General features: G+C 41.5%; 1 protein-coding gene and 1 long non-coding RNA gene across 2 annotated transcripts in view; one reads left to right on the forward strand and one right to left on the reverse strand.

Moving 5' to 3' along the window:
• LOC130362067 (uncharacterized) overlaps nucleotides 1–8,603 on the reverse strand; it is a 34,298-nt gene extending 25,695 nt beyond the window's left edge. Inside the window, exon 1 of the long non-coding RNA XR_008891268.1 lies at nucleotides 8,551–8,603. This is a non-coding gene — a long non-coding RNA (uncharacterized LOC130362067). The remainder of the gene's footprint in view (nucleotides 1–8,550) is intronic.
• DOP1A (DOP1 leucine zipper like protein A) overlaps nucleotides 3,604–26,481 on the forward strand; it is a 307,594-nt gene continuing 284,716 nt past the window's right edge. The window contains exon 1 of the mRNA XM_056565964.1: nucleotides 3,604–3,715. The gene's annotated coding sequence lies outside the window, so the exon portion shown is untranslated. The remainder of the gene's footprint in view (nucleotides 3,716–26,481) is intronic.

The raw sequence follows: 26,481 nt of genomic DNA on the forward strand, positions 1-26,481 counted from the left end.
TGTACCTGCCCGGGCGGCCCTCTCTATTTGTTTATACAGCCGACCTTCTATCTCTTCAGTGATATTAGGGGGTCTGTAGATTACACCAAATATTATTTTTTCAGTATTTCCCTCCTTTTGTAATTCTACCCACAGTGATTCCACATCCTCAGAATCATCACACACTATGGCATCGTTCACACTGACTTTCATACCACTTCTTACATACAGACAGACTCCACCACCTTTTCTGTTCATTCTATCCTTGCGAAACAATGTAAACCCCTGCAGATTAACAGCCCAGTCATGCGAGGAGTCCAGCCATGTTTCAGTGACCCCAACTATATCAATATGTTCCTCCAGTAATATAATGTGGTCGTTAAGGGCTTAAAGATGGGAAAAGGTGGGTGATTTAAACTTTTAATAGGGAAGGGGTTAATTCACTTTTATTAACTTCTATTTTTACACTTTATTATTTTTAGCCCCCACAGGTGGCTATAACATGCAATCTTTTGATTGCTTATACTAATTAATGTCATAGCATAGCATTGATCAGTGGTCTCGGTGCTCTGCTGCTCTAGCCTGCTGAGCAGGCTTGGAGCAGCAGATTGCTGAACGGATGTCGAAGAGGCAGGTAAGGACCCTCTTGTCGTCCAGTAAACTGATCAGGACATCGCTATTTTGTTGCGATAGTCCCGATCAGCTCCGCTGAGCTGCCAGGATTTTAATCTTATTTTAGACACCGCAATCAACTTTGATTGCGGCGTGTAAAGGGTTAATGCCAGGCATCGGCCTGATCGGCAGTGCCCGGCATTAGCCGTGGGTCCTGGCTGCCCATAGCAACCGGGACCTACCGGGTTTAACCCGTTCTCTGCTGGCGAGAACGTTTTAAACCCCGTAAACGGGACCAGGGCGTACATGTACGCCCTTGGTCCTAAAGTACCAGGGCTTGAGGGCGTACCTGTATGCCCTTGGTCCTGGACGGGTTAATGCCCATAGCAACCAATCACTGCTTAGCTTAAATTTACTGTATTGCTCTGGTAAAAATATGGTGATCTGATTGGTTGCTAGTGGCAACAAAGAGACTCTTACTATTAGACAGCTTGAGTAGTATCCCCCTTATAGTGTGCCTAAGCCCTTACACAGCTTGAGCTGACATCATTGTGTGTGTGCCTAAATATACCCATCTTTCACAGGATCATCTGCAGATCTGCTTCTTCACAAACTTCTGACTTCTGACATTGTGATCGGTGAAGTCTGGCTGAGAAGACCCCTATCAATTACTAGTTGTCAGGTCACAGAGCAGTAACACCTTCGCTTCTTGAACTCTGTTCAGATGGTTGGAGTTCCCCAAGGTGCCTGTATGGATTATAGGTCCTAATGTAGTTCTGATATGAAAATGTATTTTATTGTGTTTTTCAGTGTTATCAGCATACTGTTACGTTGACTGCTGTTAATGGTTTGGCTGTTTTCCACATGAGAGCTGGTGAATAGCCACATGCCTCCTGCCGCCAATCAGGGAAGTCATCATAGGCGTGCGCACGGGATGTGTCGGGTGTGCCCAGGCACACCCTAATCAAGCCCAGGGGGGCATCCGAGGCCACCACTGAGCAGCCTGCAGAGGACCCCCCCCCCCCCCCCCCGTCACATTCGGGACATCCCTGTGTCCCGAAAGATCTTTTTGGGACACAAGGATGTCCCGGTTACCTTTCTACAGCGGCCCCCGTGTTAACTTTAAAAACACAGGGGCCGCCGGGAAGTTGCGTACGCAGGGACGTCATTGACGTCCCGTGCGTGCGCCCATAGCAACGGAGGAGCGGAGATTCAAGGAAGAGGATGCGCGCGCCGGCCAGAATGGTAAGTGACCAACAAGAGCTGGCAGCACATCGTCTTCAGTGTTCCGACCACCGGTCCTCCAGTCCCGGGACCTACTGCTATGGTCTATAGGCCATAGCAGTAGATCGTGACCCCGGACCGGAGGACCGGTGGTCGGAACACTGAAGTGGGGCAGTACACAGACATACAGCCTCCAGCCATACACTGTATATGGCTGAAGGCTGTATGTCTGTGGGGAAACTGTACTGCACCTAATTTGGGGAACTATACTGCACCTAATGTGGGGGAAATATACTGCACCTAATGTGGGGGAACTATACTGCACCTAATGTGGGGGAACTATACTGCACCTAATGTGGGGGGAACTGTACTGCACCTAATGTGGAAAGATATACTGCACCTAATGTGGGGAGCTATACTGCACCTAATGTGGGGGACTATACTGCACCTAATGTGCGGGACTGTACTGCACCTAATGTGGGGGAACTATACTTCACCTAATGTAGGGGAACTGTACTGCACATAATGTGGGGAACTATACTACACCTAATGTGGGGGAACTGTACTGCACTTAATGTAGGGGAACTGTACTGGTGCAGTACAGTTCCCCCACATTAGGTGCAGTACAGTTCCCCCACATTAGGTGCAGTACAGTTCTCCCTCATTAGGTGCAGTACAGTTCCCCCACATTAGGTGCAGTACAGTTCCCCCACATTAGGTGGCACCTAATGTGGGGGAACTGAACTGCACCTAATGTGGGGGAACTGTACTGCCAACCTAATGTGGGGGAACTGTACTGCCAACCTAATGTGGGGGAACTGTACTGCAAATCTAATGTGGGGGAACTGTACTGCCAACCTAATGTGGGGGAACTGTACTGCAAACCTAATGTGGGGGAACTGTACTGCCAACCTAATGTGGTGGGACTTATACTGCACCTAATGTGGGGGAACTATACTGCACCTAATGTGGGGGAACTATACTAACTGTGTGTATGTGTGCGTATATATATATATATATATATATATATATATATATATGCACGCGCGCGGTGTGAGTTTGTGCTTTAGGGTGCACACCCTAATGCAATAGGCTGCGCACGCCTATGGAAGTCATCCTTGTTGCCACTCTATCCCTCTAGGATAGGAAAGAAAATCCCAACTGTCAGTTAGTCACATGTTCTCTGCAGCTAATCAGAGCAGCCATCCTTGTTGCTGCCCTAGCCCTTTGGGATAGGGAAAACAAATCTAAGTCAGTTGACAGTCTGGCTCTGGCCAGTAAAGATGCAACAGCTCCTGTATCTCTCTCCTCTTACCTCACTGAGGGGTTTGTATTTCACACCCTGTTCTCATACCTTAAATGAGGATAGGCCTCAAACAACACCATTGCTGATCCAGACCAAGCTGAAGTCCTCTGTCGGATCCCGCTGCCCAGTGCCTCAACTCAAGCTGCGTTTTTAAGGACAAATAGCATTGTCGACGGGCCCTATAAATTTTGGATGAAGGTACAAGGTTATCCTCTGGGCTGTACCTATGCCTGTGACGGACCAGCATCTAGGGGCCTTCTGTCGGATGCTTTCCAGTCAGTAGAATCTCGAGTATACCCAAGGAAACGTAGGTAAGGGAGAGGGACATTTCTTGCTGCCACAGACTGTTCCCTGTGAGGATCTCAATAATGCACACTTAAATTGGAGCCCCACCAGATTGAGTCAAGTTTAACTATTGGTTACTGGGAACTTCAGTGTATAATCAGTCAAGTCAAAATCCAGTCTTAAGTTTTCAGTCAGCTTTAGCATAAGACAAGTCAAGTCTGTAACCAAGTCAGTCTCAAGTCTAAAGTAAAGTAACAAGCATACCACAAGTCCCACAACTGCCTTAAAATTTACGACAGTGGCTGTTCAGTAAGTTCACCTACTGTTATGTAACTTTTTAACTCAAGTTTGTATCAAGTGAATTGTCTCTTGTATGTTATGGATCTGTAACCAGTTGAGTAAAGGTTAAGCGGTTATTAAAAGTCTTGGCATTTAAAGATGTATCTCCCGGCACTCTGATACAGATGAGTGTTTTATTGGAGTTGTGGTAAATGGAGTTCACTGCATTGGTAAATGGTACTGCAACCACTACCACCACCACCACACTCCTGGTGTCACAAACAAAATCAAAAGTATTGTACAGGAGCAGGGAATCCAAGGTTAAACCGGAATACAGATACAGCAGAAGAAGGTGCAGTCTAAACTCCCGGCTCCTGTACACACTTTTTCCATTTTTCAAACAAGAAAATGTAAACAAGAAAAAACAATATATTTCATGTAAAAGACTATGATTTTTGGCATTTTTATTAACCACAAATGCTACGTATGTGTAAAATACATAGGAGTTTTGATTCCGCACATAAATGTGTCACTTTTTTCTTGGATTTTGAGCATTATGTTATTTTAAATAAATGAGATAAATCCTAATTATGTCCTGATACAGGGAATTATGTATCATTATCTCTTAGCAGAGTCTCATTCACAGATGACACATCTGAAATTATGTGCATATATAAATGAACATTAATTGCTGCTTTGGGATTACTGTGCCGCCAGTAAATTAAATAAATGTCCAATGCCAGTTCTCAATTTTATTAGGATTTCTTAGGACACACTTTTAAAAACTATTAATAAATTCCCTGGGGATGGATCATTAAATCCTTTAGAAATGAGGCGGCTGTAGTTTTTGAAATGCTATGAGGACGAGCAACATATACAGTGCATTCTTCTATGGTAAATCAGAGTGTAACTGTAATATGTAAATGAATTTATAGAATATACACCATTAACACTAATTAACACATTTTTATTGCAAAGGATTGTTTTTTTAACCCTTTAGGGATCAAGCCAGTTTAGGCTTTAATGCTCAGTTTTCTTAATTTTTTTCATAATCATATTCTAAGAAACTTTTTTTTACATATAAGGGATTGTTTTTTTGTGGGACAAGTTGTAATTTTTAATGGAACCATTTTGTAATTTGTATAATTCATTGATTACATGTTATCAATTATTTGGGGGGTGTAGTGAAAAAAAAATGAAATTTAGTCTTTTTTATGTGATTATATTTACACCATTCATTGTGCAGTTAAAATGGCATTATCATTTTATTCTCTGGGCTAGTATAAGTACACTGAAACCAAATAAAAAAAATGTAAAGATTTTTTTTATTTTATTAAACTTTTATTTTTAACTAGTCCCACCAGTGGACTTTTACCAGCCAATATATAATACACTGTACTACTATTGTAGTGTAGTATATTATACCTGTCAGCATAATGTCTCTGGCATGGCTGTACACAGGCATATCCATGGCAGATCCTTCATAAGGATCCCGGCTGCAGATAAGGTAAGAGAGTTCATGTGTGCTGTTACATGCTGTGGTCGTGTTTTGACAGGTACTGGTTTCCCCGAAAATAAATCCTACCCCGAAAGTAAGCCCTAGCAGGATTATCAGGGTGGGCTACAATATAACCCCTACCCCGAAAATAAGACCTAGGCCAGGGGTAATCAACTGGCGGACCGCGGTCCAGATCCGGACCACGGCCGCCAGTAATGCCCGCAGACCCCCCCCCCTTTGGCTGGTCCCACGGCAAGTTACCGTAATTGAGTCGGGGCAGGGATGCTGTCACTTTAAAACGCCCGCGCGTATGCACGGCCGACGTCATGGACGTGTCCCTGCCCCGGGCTGCTAAGCAACAGAAGGAGATCCTGCCGCCGTCGAGAGCTGCAGCTTCCGTACAGTACAAGTTGCGGACGCTATCGTATGAAGGTGGGAAAGTGCTGGTCTCCACTGGGGATGAAATGTTTACCGTAGTTTATTATGGCAGAGGGGTGGGGGGCACTGTAGGAATGTGGAGGACGACGGGGGAAGGGGAGGATGGGGGGCTGTAGCAGTGTGGAGGATGGAGGGCTGTAGGAGTGTGGAGGATTGGGGGGCTGTAGGAGTGTGGAGGATGGGGGCTGTAGGAGTGTGGAGAATGGGGGCCTGTAGGAGTGTAGAGGATGGGGGCTGTAGGAGTGTGGAGGATGGAGGGCTGTAGCAGTGTGGAGGATGGGGGGCTGTGGGAGGATGGGGGGCTGTAGCAGTGTGGAAGATGAGGGGGTGTGGCATCCTCCACACTGCTACAGTCCCCATCCTCCACACTGCTACAGCCCCCATGTTGTTCAAGGTACATACCGTACCTTGAAAAAAAGCCCTAGTGTGTTTTTTGTGACTAAAATTAATATAAGACCCGGTCGTCTTTTCGGAAAAACACTGTAATTTTACCTTTAATACAACATCAAGTAATATAAACTAGTGTGGTGGCTGGGGTGTTGCAATGGTGAATGAAGGGTCTGGTGGTATTAACCCTTAGTTGTCGTGACGCCAGGGTGAGGTTTGCTTAATAGTAATGCTCCTGCCACCAACCGGCACACAAACAGCAGGGATAATAAACAGAATGTCCACAGCATATTTTATGAAGTAACCAGAAAACTTTACTTTAACTGATATGCAACAGTCTTTCCAGTTATGCAGTCTTTCGGAGAGAACTGGATGCAGGTTCCTCAAAGGTTTTGCTGGGACTTGAAATAATGAGCTTTTTAATGCAGGCCACTGTGCTACTAATTATAAGATTTTAGCTGGTAGTAGTCACACAGGATTTGATAGGTTTAGCTTGATAACTCACGGTTTTAGTGGCTGCTGGTTCTTTCAGGCTTTGGCCTAGATGGATTGAATGAAGTTATGCTGATTTGCAGATTGTGCTTGCTTGATAGTCCGGAACTAAGAGTAGGAACCAAGAGAGAGAATTTACAGACTACAGCCCTTTCTATAATAGGGGGCTGGACTAAGCTCATTGGTCAGTAAACCTGTAAGTCCTGAACCCAGTGAACTCTGGGTACATCACATGACCCAGTAAGGTCCTTAACCCCTTAACGATGCAGGACGTAAATGTACGTCCTGGTGATGTGGTACTTAACGCACCAGGACGTACATTTACGTCCTGAGCATAACCGCTGGCATCGGAGTGATGCCGGCATCATGCGCGTCAGGTCCTGGCTGTGGATCGCAGCCAGGGACCCGCCGGTAATGGCGGACACCCGTGATCTTGCGAATGTCCACCATTAACCCCTCAGATGCCGTGATCAATACAGATCACGGCATCTGCAGCATCGCGATCACTTAACAGGATGATCGGATCGCCAGCAGCGCTGCTGCGGCGATACGATCCTCCTGCGCGGCAGCCGGAGGTCCCCTCACCTGCCTCCGCTGTCTTCTGGGAGTGTTCTGCTCTGATCTGCCTTCCCGCAGACCAGAGCAGAAGATGACCGATAACCCTGATCAGTGCTGTGTCCTTTACAGTGTGTCCTATACAGTGTCCTATACAGCGCTGTGTCCTGCACGGCAGCCGGAGGTCCCCTCACCTGCCTCCGCTGTCTTCCGGGAGTCTTCTGCTCTGATCTGCCTTCCCGCAGACCAGAGCAGAAGATGACCGATAACCCTGATCAGTGCTGTGTCACTGAACAGGATTAGCAATCGAATGGTTGCTATAAATAGTCCCCTATGGGGACTATAAGAGTGTAAAAATAAAAGTAAAAAAATTAAAAAAAATAAAGTTAAAAAAATGTGAGAAAACCCCTCCCCCAATAAAAATGTAAATTGTCCCATTTTCCCTATTTTACCCCCAAAAAGTGTAAAAAAAATTATTTTATATACATGTTTGGTATTGCCGCGTGCGTAAATATCCGTACTATTAAAAGAAAATGTAAATGATCCCGTACGGTGAACGGCGTGAACGTAAAAAAAAGCGGTTTTTTTTTATAACATTTTATTCCAAAAAAAATTAATTAAAAATGTAATAAAAGTTTTGTATAAGCAAATATGATATTAATAAAAAGTACAGATCACGGCAGAAAAAATACCACCGCTTATACGGAAAAATGAAAAAGTTATAGGTCTTCAAAATAGGGGGATTTTAAACGTACTAATTTGGTTAAAAAGTTTGCGATTTTTTTTAAGCACAACAGTAATAGAAAAGTGTATAATCATGGGTATCATTTTAATCGTATTGACCCAGAGAATAAAAAACACATGTCATTTTTACCATAAATTGTACGGCGTGAAAACAAAACCTTCCAAAATTTGCAAAATTGCGGTTTTCTTTTTAATTTCCCCACACAAATAGTATTTTTTGGTTGTGCCATACATTTCATGGTAAAGTGAGGGATGGCATTACAACGGACAACTGGTCGCGCAAAAAACAAGCCCTTAAACTAGTCTGTGGATGAAAATCTAAAAGAATTTTGATTTTTTGAAGGGGAGGAGGAAAAAACGAAAGCGTAAAAATAAAAAATTGTCTGAGCCCTTAAGGTCCAAATGGGCTGAGTCCTTAAGGGGTTAAACAATTATACATCACAACTGTACATCACATGACCCGGGAAAGGTCCTATACATTTATATTTCCTATACATTAAATAATATATCAACATAATTTATATGAGGTGACCAGAGGTAAGCCCTGCAGGAGAGCCCTATGGAAATGGAGGGACTCTGGGTGAGGGGACTTTAGACAGGGACAAGACTAAGTCCTGTACTGGGACACCACACTAGTGTAAAAAAAACCACTTTTATAGCATAGATTAACTATTCATGGTTGTTACCTTTCTATGCACTCATTTCTGGTATTTATTTTTAATGCTGCAGATACACATTGGATACACATTACCTGCCTGTTGTGGACCAGACAATTGCAGCCTTTCATTTTTCCATGTTTTTTCTACAGAGTGTGAAGCATGAAGAATAAAAATAATATATTAGAAAATGTATAGATAATAAGAATGAATCACAAATCACTGCATCCTAGGATGCATAACTTCTAGACCTGGGCTATATGAAGTGTTTCTGTAGCGAAATTAATAGACTTTGACCATTGGGTGACAGCTGTACTGCAACGATTGAAGCAACTTACGGCTTTGAACTACAGCTGTAGATTTCTAGTTACAACCAAATAGTTGGACTGCATAAAAGTCACCATGGAGCCAGGACCTAAAATGAAGCTCCATTTGGAGACAAAATAACTATTACGATCAAGATTTGTATTATGAATAATTCTCTAATATCACATTAGCAATAGAATCTCCCTGCACACTTGGAAGAAATTGTGATAATATTTCTGCATACAAATAAAACAAACACTCTGTCACTTCCTTGTAGGCACCATAAACACAATGTAGACAAAGCTTGCACTCAAGAGCGGAATTCTGTGTGATAGCCTGGGGAGTTGGGTGTAGGGAGTGTAGCTGTGTGGTAACTAAAGGGTGTCTGATTAACCCTTGCTATTCGTGACGCCAGGGTGAGGGCTCCTCTGTAGTGCTTGTCCTACTGCCACCCTTCCCAAGAGCGATAGGGAGGTAGAGAATAAGGGAATGTCCACAACCGGAGAGTTTGCTGGAACTTTTACTGAAGATTTTAAACAACTTCACAACAGGAACAGTCTCTACAAATGCTAATTCTCTTGGAGATTGACAAAGGTTGGGACCTTAAGCAGTTTTGAGTCTTTAAACTGATATGTGTTGTTCCACTGGATTTAGGGGATGTAGTTGCGGTCACGCTAGCTTTAACGGGGATTCGTTTAGAACTCATGGTTTAGTTTTGTGCTGAGGCCGGCAGGTTTTCAGGCCTAGCTTGTCTTTGAAAGTTGCGCAGATCCGTCCTGCTAGTCCGGCATCCACGAGAGCAGCAACCCAAGAGAGCGATAATTGGCTTCAGCTCCCTTATATTGGCAGGGGCTAAACTAGAGCTGATTGGTCCAATACTGCTGTCAATCACCTTGACATAGCATTATGTGTAACATGTGACTCAAGGACCTCCAAAGGTCCTCTAACATACCATAGAGGATTTAACATGGTCACATGACTGAAGGTCCTGCGACGCTAGCAGGGTAAGCATACTATACATTATATTAAATATACATTATTATTAAATATGTACATGTATAAACATTACAAAATTTGCATAGAAGAGAGGCGACTAGGGGCTGTCCCACCTGGGGGACCCTACCTGAGCATAGTTACTCTGACTTTGTGGACCACCAAACATGGTACGGTATGCAATAAAGCCCCCTTACTTAAAGTAAGTCAGCCTCGACGTCTGTCCCCTAAGACAGAGGGACGAAGTGAATTTTGATTTATAACAGTCCTGAGCAGATCTCTCGAATGTCCATCAATCAGGCTGTCAAACTCTACAAAGCTACTTAACTTTTTGGAGGTGCATACATAAGCATGGGTAAACTCATGAACAGGATTACTTGGTTCATGAATTTAGTAACAGGATGATATTATTTACATGAGATACATCCTACTTAACATTTCTGAAGCTCATTAGACATTTTTAAATCTCACTAGACATTTTTGAATCTCACTAGACATTTGTGCCACATTAGTTACCTGTTTAGTACACTTAGGGTTTTACTGGCTTGTCTGAGGCTTTCCACCAATAAACTGGCTACTAGGGTCCTTTGGCTACACGCTCTTATCCCTAGAACACAACAGATAAACCTTACCTAGGTTACCTTTTGAATTACGTGTATTATGTTTAGCTCGCAAGAGCACCTACTGGCCGGGCAGGGCATCTCGCACACGTAGGAGAAAGAAGAGAACAATTAGTGTACATGACAGTGGCAGGCATTGGAAAATGAAATTGGTTACAATTCCTAAAGCATTTGTTTAAGTGTGAGATATTTTTGTTGTTTGATGTACTAAGTTTAAGTGAGGTAAGTACACTTAAGTGATTAGTTTGAGGTACTATGTGTACAGTAATACGTGAAAGGTAAGTCTTGGTACCTTAAGGGTATAGTTTGCCTTGTGTAGACCTTCGAGATGGTGTTAGTGATGGGTGACAGAAATGCTACTCTCAGAGGAGCTGAGAGAGCCACCTACTAGCAACTACTACAACACGTATTATTTACATTTTTTTATGTACACGTGCAATAAGCAGAAATGTTTCCGTGTACAGTAACCATTTACATTACATTAGCAAAAACATTTATTAGACACTCCAACAGGGTTCAGGTGCATTCACCTGATAAGTGCAATTTGAGCAAAGAATATTACGTAACAATGGAGGTATGCACACGTAAACAGACGTGCAAGGATCAGCAGTCCACCTGCACTAAGAGTCCAAATATTCACATATAAACAGACGTGCAAGGATCAGCAGTCCACCTGCACTAAGAGTTCAAATATCACGGCTAGCACAGTTTAGCCGGGCACACATTTACGAAACTCCTACCGCTAGGAGTCTCTTTGTCTAAGGACCAGGCACAAAAGCTTGATGGTTACATTACAACTGGAACAGTCTTAGCATAGTCCTGCTAGGCACACTTCTTGAACGTTGCAGCAAAGTCTGTGAAGACAAAAAACTTGAAGAAAAAAGTGTCACATCTTAGACGAAACTCTTGCGATGTCGTCCTGCTCCTCTTCTAGAGCCTCTACCTCTCTCAAGAACACCAGCCGGCAAAGAATTTATGTGGCTTTCCCACACCACATTAGTGAGGGTAGAGTGTGACACTGTAGGGTGGAGACAAATGGTTGGTGCTGGTTGATTTGGCCCCACCTCCACGTTGGGAGTGGGCCGCAGCACATTTGTTGGTACCTGGTGGGCAGGCGGGTGCTCCTACACATTACCAGCACACAAAAAAAGGTATAAAAAAAATGCTTCACTTACACTACAATGATAGATGCTGGCCAGTGTGTGTATTGTGGCTGAGGGGGATGCAATAAGGGACAAGACAACTTTAACACCTAAAGCAGACCACCCTACATGTATGACGACAGCTGAGTTCTAACTGAATATGAAGTGAGCTCAGAAGCTGAGAAACTTCCAGAAGGTTAACCAATAATACAGCATTCAACCTATATGAGCTTTAAGGCAGAGTGGCCAGAAAGAAGCCTAACCCCATATAAAACACATAAAAGCCTTCCTGGAGTTTGAAAGAAAAATAACCTAAATGCTCAGAGACTGTGAGAAACAAGATTGTCTGGTCTGATGAAACCAAGAGTGGAGTTTTTGGCCTCAATTCTAAGCAGTGTGTCTGAAGGAAACCAGGCACTGCTCATCACCTGCCAAATACCAAATCTACAGTAAAGCATAGTCGGGGCAGCATCATGAGGGTGTTTTTAGTCAGGATTGAGGGAAAGCCGAATGAAGCAAAGCAGAGTGCTCTGAACTTCAGAGTGTGCTGAAGGTTTACCTTCCAACAAGACAATGACCCAGATTTATCAAACTGTGCGAGAGAAAAAAATAGAGAGATTTTCCCTCAGCAACCAATTACAGTTTAGCTTTTACTTTACCAGAGTTTGTTAGCTGAGCTGTGATTGGTTGTTGTGGGAAAATCACTCTATTTTTTCTCTCACACAGTTTGATAAATCTGGGCCAATGACCCTAAGCACACAGGTAAGACAACACAAGAGTGGCTCGGGGACAACTCTGTGAATACCCTTGAGTGGCCCAGACAGAGCCCTGACTTCAACCTAAATGACCCTCCCTGGAGAGACTTGAAAATGGCTGTCTACCAACAGCCCTCACCCAACCTGGAGAGGATCTGAAGAGCTTGAGGGATGTGCAGAGAAGAATGGCAGAAAATCCCCAAATCCAGGTATGTGAGCCTTATGGCATCATACCCAAAAAGACTGGAGGCTGTAATCACTGCCAAAGGAGTAAAAGTTTATCTTATAAAATATTGTAGTATTTCCTTTTTCCAGTAAATCAGAAAAATATTCTAACATTCTGTCTTTATCACTTTGGGGTAATTGAGCGCACATTGATAAAGGAAAACTTTAAGTTTTCTTTTTATTTTACCACAAGACTGCAACATAATAATATGTGAAAATAGTCATAGGGTCTGAAGTCTTTCCGAATGCCATCACTCATTTTACCACAAAATATATGGATCGCACAGGCTGTACAGTGTGCAGTACATCAGGTCATACTGTGCTGCAGTACAAATGTATTGCAGCATAGTATAACCTGTAAAAAGTGTAAAAAATAAAATAAAAAGTTCTTTAATAAAAGTATGAAGTGTAAGAAAAAAATGAAAAAAATGCCCCTTTCCTAATAAAAGCCCTGAATTATCACCAAAAAAGATGAAATACACAAATCATATATATAATAGGTATTGCCACGTCCGTAATGACGTGTACTATAACACTATAATGTAAATTATCCTGCACGGTGAAAGCTGTAAAAAAAAAAAAAAAAAACAGAAAAAGTGCAAAATTCACCAATTTTGGTACAAATAGCAGAATAAAAAAGATCAAAAGGTAGCATGTATTGCAAAAATGATACCAATAAAAAGTACAGCTCATCCCACAAAAAATAAGCCCTTACTCTGTGGCGTAGGACGAAAAATAAAAAAGTTACGGCTGTTGGAAAATGAATGGCAGAAAAATAATTTTGCTCAGAAAACGAAAAAGAACATAGAAAGCTATATAAAATGGGTATCACCATAATCGTACTGACCCACAGAATAAATATAATATCACTTTTATTGCACAGTGTACACCATTAAAAAAAAATATTTAAGCGCAATAAATTTTCCAGTTTTTCACAATATTTGGGAGTTTTTCACAAAAAATGCTGCATGTGTCAACAAAAATGCACCACTTATATAAAGTACAATATATCACGAAAAAACAGAATCAGAATCGCTCCACTCAGAAAAAGCATTCTAAAGTTATTACCATTTAAAGACATACATGTCAAATAAAATTAAAAAGAGCCTGGTCATTAAAGGGGTTACTCACCATAAGGTGATTTTAGTACGTACCTGGCAGACAGTAATGGACATGCATAGGAAGGATCTGCGCTTGTCTTGGGGCTAAATGGCTGTGTTGTGAGTGAACTGGTATTTCCTGTTTGACTTTTCTTTTTTTGACTACAAATCCCACAATTCCATTTTCCTCCCTCCCACACATCAGTCACCCCACCCATTGAAACATAAATGAGCTGCATCCATTCAAAAGACCTGTGGTTTTCAATCAGGGTGCCTACAGCTGTTGCATTAGTTGCAGATTGATCTCTCTCCCACCAAGCGATTCCCTCCACCCATTGAAGCAGACAGGCTTCCTGTCATGAGCTGACTAGTGAGTCAGGTCTTGGCCACATTGCAACCTAAGAAAAATCTGAGACAACAGTCATTTTGTATGCTGTTAAAAATAAATATTGGAGTGAAAATCACTTATGAATTGTGAGAAAACCGTCACACACCGGTACAGACACTACATTATGAACTACACTAATTTTACAGTCCCTGTAGCATAGTCAAATTTAAAAAATCCTGGAATACCCCTTTAAGGTAAAAAATGGGTCCGTCCTTGGGTTAATTTATATAATGGGAAAAGGGAGGTGATTCTAACTTTTATTAGGGGGAGGGGTTATACACATTCATTACTTTCCCTCCCCCCGTAGGGGACTATTGAATGGAATCTCTTGCTTCCTAACACTGATCAATGCTGGGCTATTAAACGGCATTGATCAGTGTTATCTGCAATCTGTTGCTCTAGCCTGTAAAAGCAGGTTGGAGTCACAGAGAGATTGGATGGAACGGAGGAATGTAGCGACCCCCCCAGTCATTTAATATGATCATGACTGCGCGATTGCCCCAAGGTGGTCCCAATCACCCATAGCAACCAGCTTTGATTGCAAGCTCTAAAGGGTTAATAGCCTTGAAGCTGTGGTCACCATTGCAGGCTATTAGCTACAGCCCCTAGGTTTTGATTCCACCTGGAGGCCGTGCAGTATGGAGTAGGACGATGCCACAATCCCCCTTCGTAGCTGCTCCCCCTTCCCAGGACGTACCCATACGTTAATGCAGCATTAATTTTACGAGACTACAGCAAATAGTAATGCTGCTTGATGTTGCATACTTCAAATATTGCACTATAGAAGCCCTATAATGAAAACATGTTTTGCGACAAAGCATAAATGACAGGAGTTAGGTATAGAACATTCATTCACATAAAGTAAAGGAAACACTTGTATTATACAAATAAATGTCAAATGTATGTAAAAGTAAAGAAAAATGTGCCATAATAAAGAGGATTATGTTACAACATAAACACTCAATTGAATATCAGAGAAAAGAATAAAATGAGCAGCCAAAGTGTGGTCTGTGACCTGCTTTCCTTTCCAAGGAGATCTACTATCAACGAGTATCAGCGCATATCGGGTTTGACAGAAACTGCTCCAAAGTGAATTGCCATACCTGACAGATGAAAGTTTATAGATTTATTTCATCAGAAGCCTCTCCTTTGGGATGCCAGGTATATCTGCAAATGGACAACTAACAGACTGCACAACACTCAGCTTGGTGTGCATTTTTATGATTACAAATCACTTTTCTTTGACGGAGCCCATTTTTCATGGCAGCGTCTTGAACTCCCCGCTGGTCCTGCCAAATGTTATAACTTCATCAGCGCATGTGGGAATACTCTTACAAAAAAGTGCCTTTTGCTGAAACAGTATTAGTTGTAAGAAACTCGTAAAGCAGCTAAAACATAAGAGGTAAACACTGTCTACAATACCACTATTACTGATCTTTCAAGCAGCAGCAGCTTTAATAGACACTCTGATACTATACAGCGAGTGTAAGCTGAGTAACCTTAAAGGGGTGATTGGGCAAAAATGCCTAGGCTGCCTGTACAAACAAAAAGAAAACTGTGCTTACCTCTCTTGCTTCCTCCAAAGCTATCGTTGTCATTATTGCACTACCTGGTGCTGGGGTCAATGATCGGTTGAGCGGCAATTTGATGTATTGACCCTAGCACTATTTATTTATTTTATACGTTTGCCAGACAGCTACTTTAGATGTAATATACTATTAAAATAAGCAATAGCTGGGTAACCTGCAACTCTTGGGCCCCAATCCAAATTTGGTATATATTCACATGGTTAAAAAAAAATGCTTAAAATTCACCTGCAAGAATGGTTTCAAACAGACCTCTGATTTCAACATTTCTTTTAATGTGGTTTTTCATGTGGCTTAAAAGGGGTACTCTGCTCCTAGACCTCTTATCCCCTATCCAAAATGTGCTGCACAGCGCGAAATACGCTGCCTATTCTGCACTGAGCATGCACACTTTTTTTTGCCAGTGTGAGTATACCCTAACAGTGCCCCCACCTGCCACATGGCATTTAATAAAAATGGTGTCTCTTTATGTAGCAAAAGGGCCTTTGGTCTCCTGCAGATACAAGTAATACCTATGCACCTCTATTAGTTATACCCTTGAAGGGGTGGAGAACATCCTGCCTGCAAAATTATTTGGTGTGGCCCGTCAGTGGTTCCTAAGGACAAAACCTGTCAGAGGTGCCGTGGCATTACAGTGGGGACGATGGTGACAGCACGCGCTAGGACACCTGTGCCTTAGCATCACTACAAGGGTCCTAGGCTGTGCAGTGGCTGACAGCGTCTCTTCCTCTGGGATGTGCATAATGAGTAATATCATTGTGCATGTCCCAAAAAGGGGCTTCCAGACTCTATTGTCTGCAGAAAGAAGCTAATTGCGTTCTAGAAGCGGGAGAAGAGGAGTAGGTAGAAATTTTATTTTTTCATTATTTTTAATCTTATGGGGGCCCTACCTACAGGGGGCAGTCTACCTTCATTGAGGGTCCAACCTCCAGACTGATCGAAGCAGACCTGGAAAAGCAAATCAATACATCTGGGTTCATTTAAGGGATTGTATCACCTATATTTTTCCTGATTAGATCAGTTGCTGAAACATGTTCTTTTTTTCTGATTGTAATTTTTTTGAGTTTTTTATTTTATTTTGTGCATTACTAAGGGGGCTGCCATCTTGCCTGTGCAGCATTTAGTGATATGCTTTACAGCAGGACCTGCAAATCTTTTAAATATCCAAATGGCCCTTGGCAGCCCTGATCTAAACCTTTTCTCATTCTGAGCAGTAGGTGGTCCCACTCAGGGATTGACAACCTTCTGTGTAGAACTGTGAGTACAGATGAATCTTTCAATCATTGGTTATCACAGCCCACTGGAAGCAAAGATATATATATATATATATATATATATATATATATATATATATATATCTGCTTAGCTTCTTCTGCCCTTTCACTTGCTGCCCACATATTAGACTGCCTTTTTAATGTGTCAGGTTCCATTAAATGACATGATTACTGTTAGTGTAACCAATCAATGTAATCCCATCTCTTCATATGTAAGCAATAAACATACAGCTATTTAATATCTAAAGCAGTTTAGATAACTACAGTTAACCATCAATGACCATTGAGTTCTTTTTGGCAAGACATTATATAATTGGGCAACTTATTCTGAACTGAATAGTGAAACATCACAGGGAAGCTGGACTGTAGCTGCTGCCAAGGAAGGTTATAAGAGGAAATCACACAGGGAAAGATTAATTACATCTGTCGCTGCATTGATGAATTATATACACATTCATCTACCCCTCCCCCTCCTCATTTGGAATTCGTAAACTCCACAGTTCATTTAAGGAACTGACTTTTATTTTGCCAAATGCAGGAAAATAAAAATGGAAGAGAAGCCATGGTCCAAGTGTCTCTTCATATCTATGGACATTTTTCAAATATAGAGTTCTATTTTCCATCAAAAAACTGCTGGTAATTCCCATTCAGTAAAATTTTATGGCCAAAATTTTACAACAATAAAATTAAAGTGTTCCCATTGTTTGGAAAAAAAATGTTGAGATGTTACACAAAAATGTGAAAAGTTTTGATATGTCTGCGTCTTGGTGCTGAAATGAGATCCATACACTTACAATGGAGCCTGTTTCCAGCAATGAGTTGGATCGGGCAGCCAGACGGGGAGTGAAGCCCAGAGCTGAACCCTTTTCCTGGCTATTTCTTCAGATTGGGGATCTTGGCTGACAAGACATAGGAGACTTTCCTGGATAGCAAAGAGGCAGCAACACAGGGGTCAAATTAAAGGGGTACACCGGCGCTAAGACATCTTATCCCCTACCCAAAGGATAGGGGATAAGATGCCTGACCGTGGGGGTCCTGCCGCTGGGGACCCCCGTGATCTTCCACGTCGCACCCCATTAGAATCAGCCCCCGGAGCGTACTCGCTCTGGGTCTGATTACTAGCGATCACAGGGACGGAGCATAGTGACATCACGGCTCCGCCCCCTCAATGCAAGCCTATGGAGAGGGCATGACAGCTGTCACACCCCCCTCCATAGGCTTGCATTGAGGGGGCGGAGCCATGATGGCACACAGGGGCGGAGCCGTGACATCACTATGCTCCGTCCCTGTGATCGCTAGTAAGCAGACCCGGAGTGAGTACGCTCCGGGGGCTGATTCTAACGGGGTGGGGCGTGGAAGATCACGGGGGTCCCCAGCGGCGGGACCCCCGCGGTCAGGCATCTTATCACCCATCCTTTGGATAGGGGATAAGATGTCTTAGCGCCGGAGTACCCCTTTAACCTTAAAAATGCTATTTTATGGGTCATCACTACTGTAACTGGTTATTGGTTAATACATGCAATGTGCATTATAAAATAATCAGGCAGTTGTCAGATGGGTGTCAATAGGGGCTGCTATTTGCTGTTATGATTTTGATTATTATTGTAATTATTATTAATATATATGTGGTAAAACAAATGTCTTGGTGCTCAATCCTGACTCAATTGGTGAGCCAAAATATTTGGTAAATTGGAAGCACTTGTTTCCATGTGACATTGGCAGCCATTCAGCTGAGCATTGATGTGATGTACCCAAGACACTTTTCAATTCTAATGCTATGTATACGTATAATTAGGCCAATTTGTTGAAGCAATTATTTTTTTTACATGCTAGTATAATTACCACGATAGCTCGTAGTCAGCCTTTATTTTTCTTCTGCAGTTCTCTCTTGTGTCAGCATGTACTGTATGAATTCCTTTACTTTCTTTCATTTTGATAAATATGTTCTAGAAAACTGACAAAACCTATTCTTTCTGCTTTCACTTTAATCTGATTTCTTTGATTGATGGGCCTGGAAGTCAACCATATCTTTGCAATGTGCTACTAATAACTGATCCCATCACAATACAATCTATAGTAGTAAAACAACATTCCCACATGGAAAACTTTTTACAATTTTATGTCATTTGTGCTGGTGATTAGAAAAAAATGATATATATATATATATATATATATATATATATATATATATATATATATATTTTTTTTTATTATTATTATTATTATTCTTTAAGTTTTAAGCAGTAATAATGTATAAGCAATAATAAAAGCAGGTATTGCCTCCACAAAGTAGTGACAAGGATAACAGTGGAGACCTAAGGGGGAGATCTATCAAAACTTGTGCAGAGGAAAAGTGGAGCCGTTTCCCATAGCAGACTGATTATTTTATTTAAAAAAATTAAAGAAGCAATCCGATGCATTGCTATGGGCAATTGCTCTAACTTTCCTTGAGTCACCCCCCCCCCTCCATCCGAATACATCTTCATTTTGCACTTTTAACTTTCTTCTTTTGTCTTTTTTAATTTATTTTTTTATTTAAAAAGTGACTAATATTATTCTTTTCATTCTAGATAATGCACTTCTTGAATGTGGTATTTGGCATAACTAGAAGGTCCACTCCTTTACACTTGAGCCCTGAACACAGAGGTTTATTTAAATCCAAATAATACTGCCCCATCATAACCACTACCATTATCACCGCATAATTAATAGCACCATACTATTATGGATTAAAAAAAACTCTATATCCAGACCATTATAGCAGTCAGACCTCCATGTAGTAGTTGGGCCACCCCATATAGTAATTAGGCCAAGTAGTTATCCACCTTATACACTAATTGGGCCCAGCATATAGTATTTATCTCCCCAAAAGACCACTCACCTGTCTCTCTACTCCCCTGCAGGTGCGATCCTCCTCTCCGACAAGCTTTTAGTATATTCAGTGTGAAACTGCCTGCACCAGAAGTCCGAGCTGCCTATTCTCCAGCTATGTCCACGTGCGGAGTTCTTGAACAACTGCACGTGCGTCCTAAGGACTGCATTTGCCCAGGGATCTGGTGCATGTGCCCGAAGGCGGTTGCACCCCCTGCAGCAGCAACCATTATGCCCCTCTGAGCATGATATAGAGCGTGTAGCCACAAATGACACTATTGAGATGTGTTTATAACGAACATCCATATCTAAGCTGAGAAATCCATTCCCAAGCTTTCTGAGCCTGTAAATAGAACAATCACTAACCCAGTTGCCTCATGCCAGTACAGTTAAACCAGTTGAGCTTGTGTGTGGACTGTGCCTATTTCTCGCTGCATCATCACCCCTAAAGAGTGGTCTTCCCAGACCCTGTCACCTTACCTAAGGATCCATCCCCTACATCAGTTTCTGACACCTTACAAACTGTTTGGCAAGACACAATGTATAAACACATTCATAATACCCAAGGAAAATTTACATTCTCAGTCTGGGTACTTTATACAAATGCATATACGGCTTCTATTTTTGTGATGTATTTCCTTTTTAATGTCACTGGAATCTAAATAGGTAAAATATATAATTGAGGACATTATTATGAGTTTGCTAACAAAAGGAGACAATTAATATTGTACGTTCCTGCTTTATCTCATTAAAACACATTTTTATGGGCCAATATGGCATTTCCCCAGGTTAATTACCCTACTTGAATCTCAACAGGAGAAAAAAAAATGCTAACCAATTCACAATTCTCCAATTATATTAGGCAGATTAATGAGCCGCCTTCAGAATATCCCTATAACTCCTCTTATATGGAATATTAGAGAAAACCGTGAAGTGACGTAAAATGGCTTGCAGTTCAAAATAATTTACAAAAATAATAGTACTCTTAGTAGTAAAAGAACTACAAGGATATTTTCCAATAAATATTGGTACATTAATGAGGTCATAATGTTTGATGAAATTATTTCAAAAATATATTTTACTTATACAGGGAAATGATAGGTAATAAAAGTAAAGGTCTGGTAGAAGTCTAAGATTAAAGAGGTCATCAAGGAAAAAAACTTATATATATATATACACATGTATATAAATAAATCAACTGGCTCCAGAAAGTTAAACAGATTTGTAAATTACTTCTATTAAAAAATCTTAATCCTTCAGTTTTTATGAGCTGCTGAAGTTGAGTTGCACTTTTCTGTCTAAGTTCTCTCTGATGGCACGTGTCTCGGGAACTGTCCAGAGTAGAAGCAAATCCCTATAGCAAACCTATTCTACTCTGTGCAGTTCCGAAGACAAGCAGAGATGTCAGCAGAGAGCACAGTTGCCAGAGAGAAAAAAAAAAACTCAACTTCAGCAGATGATAATTATTGGAAGGGGTTAAGTAATTTACAAACCTGTTTAACTTTCGGGAGCCAGTTGATATATTAAAAAAAAGTTTTTTTTTTCCTGGAATACCCCTTTAATATACTCTGGACATAACAAATATGTGGGTAATTTACACGTCATAAAAGCTAATCTAGTCCTAGTCATCTGATGGATTTGTTACAGTGTGCTAGTACAGAAAGGGGGTATCGGCCAGGACAGAAATGTGAGCTAAAGATTAAATAGCTGGATATATTGTACCAGGCTTCTCATTTACAAAGTGGGAGCAACTTAAAGGTGTCATGAAAACAGTATCATTATGATGCTTTCTAATACTGTTAGGTCATAATGAACTCATAATAATGTTTGATAGAATTATTACAAAATCTTCATACAGCAGGAGACGGAGGTACAAAGTTGCACTCACCCTGAAAGTCGTGGATGCATGCAAGAAATCTTTATTCCGGATAGCAGCATACAAGGAAACGCAGGTTCCACATGCGGGGAGTGAGAGCTGGCGTTCTCTGGACGCGGGGGCACACCAATGAATGGCAACTAGTTTTGTGTCGTCACCAAGGTGGGGTAGTACACCTTGGCCGGAAGAAGCGTCCTGTGACAACGTGAAACTAGTTGCCATGCTTTGGTGTGCCCCCGCGTCCAGAGAACGCCAGCTCTCACTCCCCGCATGTGAAACCAGCGTTTCCTTGTATGCTGCTATCCGGAATAAAGATTTCTTGCATGCATCCACGACTTTCAGGGTGAGTGCAACTTTGTACCTCCGTCTCCTGCTGAATGATGTTGCATCTGTTCACACAAGTTAGCACCCCCTCACAGGATCTTTTTGAAGCACTCCTAAGTAGCAGGATATACCTACTGGCGTTTTCTCCACTCCAGCGCAGCAGTGCCCGATTACCTGTTAAACCCTTACTCTGCTCCATTATAAAATCTTCCTTCATAAAGGAAAATGAAAATTTATGAAACTAGTGGTCTGGTAAAAGGTAAAACATAAAGGTAAGAGTCATTAAAAGAGTACTAATATGTTTTTTAATAAATATTGACATTTCTTAATGAACCCATAAGAAATGTTTAATGGAATTATTTAAATTTTTACTCCTACAGGGGAATTAATAAGAATAAAACTGTAAAGTAATAGCAAAGTAACAATCTTTGTAAGTTTTAGATATTCTGGCAATAATCAACGTGTGTGTACAGTATAACATATCTAATAAACAATTTATATGTGAACCCAACATTATATTCAACTGCAGAATATCGTTACTGCGTAGATATAAACTATCAGCCTAGACTCCAGAACAGGAGAGAAATATGTTCTACTGCTGTGTTTAGCTCAAAGAAAATTGTATAGATTGATATATTGTAATAGGCTCATTAGGACATTGTCAGGATCAGTAAACAGGATAACTGTTTCCAAATACATATTGTATGCAAAGTATCTAGTTTCCAGAAGGATTACAACTTGCTCTACAGTGTCACCTACAGGAGGTAGCTTCCCTTACAATCAATGTCCAACCCAAAAAGGATAGGGGATAAGATGTCTGATCGCGGTGGTCCTACCGCTGGGAACCCCTGCAATCTTTCCTGCAGCACCCCCTGTCATCTGGTGCACAGAGCGAGCTTCATTCTGTGCCTGATGACTGGCGATGCAGGGGCTGGAGGATCGTGACGTCATGGCCCCGCCCCCTCATGATGTCACGATCCTCCGGCCCTTGCATTGCCAGTCTTCGGGCACGTAGCGAACCTCACTCTGTGCACCAGATGACAGGGAGTGCTGCAGGAGAGATCGCGGGGGTCCCACCTGGGAACCCCCGCAACCTCTCCCGCAGCACCCAGTCATCTGGTGCACAGTGCGAGGTTCACTCCATGCCGGATGACTTGTGATGCAGGTACCGGAGGATCATGATATCTTATCCCGTATTCTCACATTGTAAGTTGCACATGAAAGGGTTAACACCAAGTTCCCATCTTACCCTCAAAGATACAGACTAACTGAGCATTCGTCAATCTCTATATTCCAATTCGGGACCCCAAGGCTTCAGGAACAGAGGCTGTTTAGGAAAAAAACTATAATAAAACAACAAAAATGATTAAATCAATAAAATAAATAATAAAAGGATAATACACTCATTAAAAAAAGGAGTTGTTGGAATCGAAGTCATAATGATATACGTAAATGCTTACAATATTACAGTAAAAGCATACTTTTATTGGGGAAAACTGTACAAATAAATGGAGATATTTCTGAGAAATCCTAGCTATAAGTGGGCACGAATTATCCTGCTCAGTAGGAAGACCTGCCATGAGAGGCAACACGAGCTCTGCATATAATGTTAATGTCCCTTGTACTACTATAAGGGGTGATGGACTCATCACCAGATCATCACACCAGCAGTGGGCATCATCTCATACCAAACAGAACCTGAATTGGTCGCTGAAGACCATATGGTTCCAGTCCATAGCAGTTCAGATACCTCGTTCACAACACAAAGTAATGTTGGCTATCTATAGCAGGACATGTAATGGGTGCTTTTAAAGGGGTACTCCGCTGGAAAAATACATTTTTAAATCAACTGGTGCCTGAAAGTTAAACAGATTGGTAAATTACTTCTATTTAAAAATCTTAATCTTTCCTTTACTTATCAGCTCCTGTATGCTCCACAGAAAGTTATTTTCTTTTTAAATGTCTTTTCTGTCTGACCACAGTGCTCTCTGCTGACACCTCTGTCCATTTCAGGAACTGTCCAGAGCAGGAGCAAATCCCCATAGCAAACCTCTCCTGCTCCGGACAGAGGTGTCAACAGAGAGCACTGTGGTCAGACAGAAAATAAATTCAAAAAGAAAACAACTTCCTCTGGTGTATACAGCAGGTGATAAGTACTGGAAGGATTAAGATTTTTGAATAGAAGTAATTTACAAATCTGTTTAACTTTCTGGCACCAGTTGATTTAAAAAAAAAAAAAAAAGTTTTCCTTCAGAGTATTTCTTTAACACCAAATTCCCTTGTGCTAAGTGTCTGGAAATGGTCTGGTCAGAGACACGTGGGTAATGAAGATGCCACCAGTGTCTTAATGGTGGACTAGGAAACTGTGGGAGCTGCTCCTACTTGTCAGCGGATCAAACTCTATTGGTGATCTGTCTAGGCTGTCAGGATCCTGTTTACTGTGTGCACTCATGTAACCACTGCTTCCAGCAGCTCCTAACAGTTTGGTTATAACGGCCAAGATGGCGGGCAGTTTGCCCAAAATGACCATCCTGCTTGTCTTAGCACAATCATGTGCCCCCTCTCAATGACTGTGAACTAGGCAAAATGTCTTTAAGTGTGTTGTACAGGCATGTCTAAAGACTCATCCCAATCTGGTCCAAGGGGTTAAACTTTTCTAGTTTCTAGTAAAGTTTGTAGTTGCTGTGGTGACACCGTGGCCTATCATGTCTGGTTTCATGTCTTTGGCTTATATTTGTCCTCTTGGTTCTGACTCGGCGTGTTGACTATCCTGTGTGTTTGTTCATCTCCCCTGAGTATTGTATTGTGTATTCACCCTTTTTGTGTTCCTGACATTCCCTGACCTTTTGACTGAGTTTACTGTAGTTTATTATTTTGACTCTGAAGTCCCAGCATGTAGAGGGAGGCAGGGACAGTCTTCATGGTTGTGGACCTGTCAGTTAGGGCGGATACAAAATAGGAAGGGACAGGGGTTGTGGGTATGTGACAGCATAGCTAGCAGTTAAGGATTTCTTACCAAACCTTCTACCGACAAGTAGCCACTAAGGGTCTTTTAAAAAGACTTTAACCCCTTAAGGACTCAGCCCATTTTGGCCTTAAGGACTCAGACAATTTAATTTTTACGTTTTCATTTTTTCCTCCTCGCCTTCTAAAAATCATAACTCTTTTATATTTTCATCCACAGACTAGTATGAGGGCTTGTTTTTTGCGCGACCAGTTGTCCTTTGTAATGACATCACTCATTATATCATAAAATGTATGGCGCAACCAAAAAACACTATTTTTGTGGGGAAATTAAAACGAAAAATGCAATTTTGCTAATTTTGGAAGGTTTTGTTTTCACGCCATACAATTTATGGTAAAAATGACGTGTGTTCTTTATTCTGAGGGTCAATACGATTAAAATGATACCCATTATTATATACTTTTATATTATTGTTGCGCTTGAAAAAAATCACAAACTTTTTAACCAAATTAGTACGTTTATAATCCCTTTATTTTGATGACCTATAACTTTTTTATTTTTCCGTATAAGCGGCGGTATGGGGGCTCATTTTTTGCGCCATGATCTGTACTTTTTTTTGATACCACATTTGCATATAAAAAACTTTTAATACATTTTTTATAATTTTTTTTTTTATAAAATGTATTAAAAAAGTAGGAATTTTGGACTTTTTTAATTTTTTTTCGTTCACGCCGTTCACCGTACGGGATCATTAACATTTTATTTTAATAGTTCGGACATTTACGCACGCGGCGATACCAAATATGTCTATAAAAAATGTTTTTTACGCTTTTTGGGGGTAAAATAGGAAAAAACGGACGTTTTACTTTTTTATTGGGGGAGGGGATTTTTCACTTTTTTTTTACTTTTACTTTGACATTTTTTTACATTTTTTTTTACACTTGAATAGTCCCCATAGGGGACTATTCATAGCAATACCATGATTGCTAATACTGATCTGTTCTATGTATAGGACATAGAACAGATCAGTATTATCGGTCATCTCCTGCTCTGGTCTGCTCGATCACAGACCAGAGCAGGAGACGCCGGGAGCCGCACGGAGGAAGGAGAGGGGACCTCCGTGCGGCGTTATGAATGATCGGATCCCCGCAGCAGCGCTGCGGGCGATCCGATCGTTCATTTTAATCGCGAACTGCCGCAGATGCCGGGATCTGTATTGATCCCGGCACCTGAGGGGTTAATGGCGGACGCCCGCGAGATCGCGGGCGTCGGCCATTGCCGGCGGGTCCCTAGCTGCGATCAGCAGCCGGGATCAGCCGCGCATGACACGGGCATCGCTCCGATGCCCGCGGTTATGCTTAGGACGTAAATGTACGTCCTGGTGCGTTAAGTACCACCTCACCAGGACGTACATTTACGTCCTGCGTCCTTAAGGGGTTAAAGAAAGCACCCTTAAAGGGGCACTCCGGTGGAAAGTGTATATTTTTTAATCAACTGGTGTCAGAAAGTTAAATAGATTTGTAAATAACTTGTATTAAAAAATCTTTATCCTTCCAGTACTTTTTAGCGGCTGTATATTACAGAGAAAGTTCTTTAGTTTT

The sequence above is a fragment of the Hyla sarda genome, chromosome 3 (assembly GCF_029499605.1).
Source record: "Hyla sarda isolate aHylSar1 chromosome 3, aHylSar1.hap1, whole genome shotgun sequence".
In the NCBI taxonomy this organism is placed as follows: Eukaryota; Metazoa; Chordata; class Amphibia; order Anura; family Hylidae; genus Hyla; species Hyla sarda.